Source organism: Penaeus japonicus, unplaced genomic scaffold, assembly GCF_977035675.1.
Source record: "Penaeus japonicus unplaced genomic scaffold, GWHDUDI00000001_assembly GWHDUDI00000005, whole genome shotgun sequence".
Taxonomy (NCBI): domain Eukaryota; kingdom Metazoa; phylum Arthropoda; class Malacostraca; order Decapoda; family Penaeidae; genus Penaeus; species Penaeus japonicus.
In genome coordinates, this window is record NW_028234407.1 from 33,105,748 (window position 1) to 33,110,747 (window position 5,000).

A 5,000-nucleotide genomic window follows, 5' to 3' on the forward strand; every position below is an offset into this window, starting at 1 on the left:
TAAAAAAAACATAAAAAAAATATATATATATTTTCATCGAAGTAAAGATACATTTGACACGTCGACTGTTCTTGTTCCAAATAGTTATCATCAGCACTAACCAGTCAATTATTAAATGACTATTCCCACCGGTCCTCACCAATATGTAAAGTTCATTTTAACCTAAGAATAAAGGGAAAAAGATCTGCGGCACATACCCATACTTACAATTGTTGTCATCTCTTGCACTAATAAGCCGTTTGGAAAGGATATCTGATACAAACAAGGCTGTAGTATACTAATGCGTTAACTTGCTTTACGGTAACATATTACCATTACAAGAGGCGAATATGACTGTGTTATAACAATCCAGGTATAGACAAAACACGTATTAGGCAAGATTAAACAGTATGTGTGAACATCGTGCACTTTTTGCATATCTCTATTACGAATAAATAATCAGCTGTTTTAGAAGCCAAGGGCTCAGTATATCGAAACGCTCACATTTCGGGAATCTAGGCCAAAATACATCACTATTTCACTCTTAAGATGTTATTATATATCAGAACAACGGTCATAATAATGAGCGGTTTTATAGCAATTCTTCAAAATATGGGTTTCAAGCCAGTGGTCACTGGCCAGTGGGTCACTGCGTCTTATTAAGAAAAAAAAATGTATATATATATTAGATAAAAAAGAAACGATATATGATGGAAAATATACATTTATGATTAGATAAAGTAAGTAACAACAACAGATAAAAAAGGCTCATAAACCACTGATTAATGTACAGTGTTGTCTAATAAGGGAAATAGATGAAACCTGAAAAAAAATGGAAAAGAATGAACACTCTCCTAGTATATAAAAGTTGTTTCGTTGTGGTTGAGCGAGCCACGAGTACTCGCTGGAGACCCTCACTTTTCCAGCGCATAAACACACAGCGAGCGTGTGAATCTGTCTGTATAACACGTAATGGCGGTGCTGATTTTTGTGTTTGTTCTCAAGAGACTAAGGGGAATTTAATGACCATTCTTCCGTGGGAAACTCGGTAGATAAGTCAGTAGATTAACTTGAATGGACTGTGCGCATCTGATAATTTTGTATTACTGACTATTTCTCATCTTGTAATATATATAAACACACACACGCACACACACACACACACACACACACACACACACACACACACACACACACACACACACATATATATATATATATATATATATATATATATATATATATATATATATATATATATATATATATATATACCTACATACATATACATGCACACGTGAATATACTAACGTGTATTAGTGTATGTGTGACTGTTCAGGATCAATGTGGCGCCCCTGATCTTAGCGCCATAACCAACCACTTGGCGCGATCACCTAGTTTGCTCAGAGCAGTGGTTCCTAACCTTGGCCCATGTCATAACTCGTAACTAAAATGTAAAAAGTAAAGGAATCTAAGACGCTTTTTTCGATATTCTATCTTGAAGAATCAAGTATGGAGAGAGAGAAATTGAGAAAAAGGGGAGAACGAGAGAGAGATATAGATAGATGGATAGATAGATAGAGAGAGAGAGAGAGAGGAAGAAAGAAAGAAAAAATAAGTCTAAATTTGAAAGGCAGTGGGCCATGTGTATTTAAAAAATGCCACGGTTTCAAAAAAATAAAAAAGAAGAAAACGCTGGTCTAGTAAATAACAATGGCTGCCAATATCAGCTTTATTCGGTCAACGTAATTACGCACACACAAAAAGTATCTATTAATTCAGTTAAGCTGGTGTCTTAAGCGGATATACAGGCCAGACAGTTATTTGTCTTGTTTTATTATTCAGATATTTTTTCTTCTTTTTACTTATTGATCATTTGATACTTAACTGTCATTACCATTTTGATTTTGTCTATTAAGTAATCCATCCCCTTTTACCGTCAATAAGGATTATTGAACGCAATTTCGCTCTCTCATATTTTGATTTTTGACCCGGGAGTATTAATGTATTTATTGTGTATTTACTTACTTGAACATCATTATCACCTTGAAATTATTTTCTGTATCATCTGAAATCATGTTAGATAAGTGGCATGTTGATGATGTTTATTTGAAATACAGTGATGGATCTCGTTAGAAAAAAAAGAAAAAAGAAAAAAAAAAACAATATATAGCTTTTTACATTGAACAGTTAAATAAAGATAGATATATAATTAACAAACAGATACAACAAATAGAAGTATAAACTAAGTATAGTAACCATATAACGTTTACTCACCATAGTCGAGACTATATTCTAATTTAAGAATCTCCTGAAATCCTCATTCACGATATAAACTCAGATAAAATATGCTCGATGATTTATCTTTTTTTATTATTATTCATCTATTTATTTATTATCTATTTTTCATTTATTTTTTAAGCACAAAACTTCCTACATTAAATAATTGGTAGTGTGAATGTAGCTTTGTTGTTCAAGTCACCATTCTTTTTATATAAGAGCAGTTATAAAAAACAAATGAAGTGTAGCTTTTGAGAAGTATCGAAGTGTGATCACTTCTGCTTATTCGCTTTCAAGGAGAGGAATTTATATGGAAATTTGTTATTTTGTTAACGATTATTAGTACCTGTGAAAAAAGGATCTTTTGTTTTTCATTTTGATTATCTTTTCTTAATATATTAGTATTACTTTTTAGTGATAGTTATTATAATTATAGTAATTTTTAATATGGTCATTATTATTATTATTCATTATTATCATTACCATTGCTGGTAATTATTAAGATTATTATCATCACAACATTAGTCATTATTATCATCGTTATCATCATTATGATCACCTTTATCATCATCATCTTATTCATCAGCAGCAGTATCATTATCATTATGATGATAATTCTTATTATAATTATGATTATTGTTATACTTTTAACTATTATTATCATAATGGTTATCATTATTTTCAATACTATTGTAAGAATAACTGTTATCAATATCACTGTTATCATCATCATCATTAGTATTGTTGTCATTATCATTATTGTTGTTATCATTGCTATTATCATTGTCATCATTATTATTGTTATCCTAATCATCAGCATTGCCAATATCATGACTGTTATCATCACTTCCATCTCTATCATCATCAATATTATCATTTTTTTATAATATTGATATTATAATTACAAGTATATCCAATCCAAAGTAAGGTCCTACCTTATACATTTCTATAACCATAAAAAAAAAAAGTTTGCTCCGGAAGTAGCTCATTGAAAGACATTTGCCAAATGAGTGATAAGATTAACATAAAATAATAAAGAGAACGTGTTTGCTTACTAAATATATAATATATAAGGCGTAAGAAAGATATGATTAGATAAAGATATGTGGCGTAATGAAAAAAATTACCCTTTGCTTTATTATGGAAAACTCTGTTTTGGGAAGAAGGTGAATTTAAAGAAAATAAAAGCCTTTTTTCAGGCATAAATGAAAACTGGATTTATGGATTGATAAGAATTTAGTTGATTTGCTTTTCGAAATTAACAGTTTCGTCTTTGGGTTTATAATTGAGCGGTTTGTTAGATTACCAGCACTGAAGGAAACATACTTGTGTTTGTATGTTTTTTCTTAATACAGAAGAAATATAATTTGATGCATGGACGAAAATTATTTTTTTAAATGGGAATTATCAAATAAAAAAATAAATAATAAAAAAACATGAATAGATTTAAGAAAACATATTTTGATTGTTAGAGTAACTGTTTCGGCTCAAAATATAAAGCTATTACATACCTGTATCGTAATTTGTAGTTTAGATGTGATAGTTTTTCTGAATTATTTTTGTAATTAACGATGATCACAGATGTCTGATATAACAAGGATCAGTAAGCCTACGCTATATATATACATCGCTAATCTAATCTTAGTGAACTGAAAAGAAATCAATAGTAAGTTGAACTTTTGTTGTATATTGATGCAAAAATAAAAGAGCATAGGGAATTATATCATGACATTGTAACGATGAATTAAAACGAAGTTAGAAAACCATGTATAATTTTAAAAGTTATGGCTGTGCAAAATCTACGGTAAATACACAGCTGTTTTCACATCGGAGAGAAACATTTAAGAAATGCAGCCTAAGGCCATATAATATAAGTTATAGAGATATCTATAACTAACTTGTGTCTTCTAATGTATAAAAAGGTATACTCCGTGTAATATCCGAATTTTCAGATATAATATCAGAGCATGGTATTAGGACCATTATGTATCGACTCATACCCTCGTATACGTACTTAGCAAGGATGGTAAACAAAAGGACTAAATCTAACAAAAATCAAAATCAGAATTGGCTTAACAGAAGAATCAGTTGGAAGAATAAAAGAAAGAGACCAATAGTATATAGATGTGAGAGAGACAGAGATACAAGTTAATGTAGAAATCACTTGCCAGAGAATTGACAGACAACACAAATTCCATTACGTTAAATGTAGAGGGAAGGCATGAACTAGACTGAATATATCAACAACGCAAGACATGTCTCTGACGTGTCTCGATGGCAGTCTTCATCGAAAATACACAAGTCCTCAAACCAGAGTAAACTTCCGTGTTTGTTCTAGACTGTAATATCATTAACACAAGATGAAAAAAAACATCGATTTCCATTTCAAATTCCGAAAAAAAATAAGCTCGGCGGGAAAACGGTTCTGGGATCATTGCCTAAACACGACGCAACCACAGAACAAGAGAAAGACTACCCCCAAAAAAACTCCTTTTACTCCCATCCTTTTGCATTTTCATTAAATCTCTTTTTATTTCCCAGCATGCACGTCAAAATCTCCTTGCTGGACTAGTTCGCGAATTCTTGCAGTGGCTATTAGAACTGGTCCATTTCCCGTCATGGTCTTAGTTGTTCTGCACCCGTGACTATTATGAATAGATCTGTGGCGAAACCTTGTGCGTAATGGCCGGTTCTTACACGTGTATTTAAAGTTTATGTTACTCAGGTTGAGTGTAAATTGC

General features: G+C 31.3%; 1 protein-coding gene across 1 annotated transcript in view; it reads left to right on the forward strand.

The window, feature by feature from the left end:
• The window catches only part of LOC122261809 (uncharacterized), a 7,674-nt gene that overhangs the window by 833 nt on the left and 1,841 nt on the right, over window positions 1–5,000 (forward strand). The window lies entirely within an intron of this gene.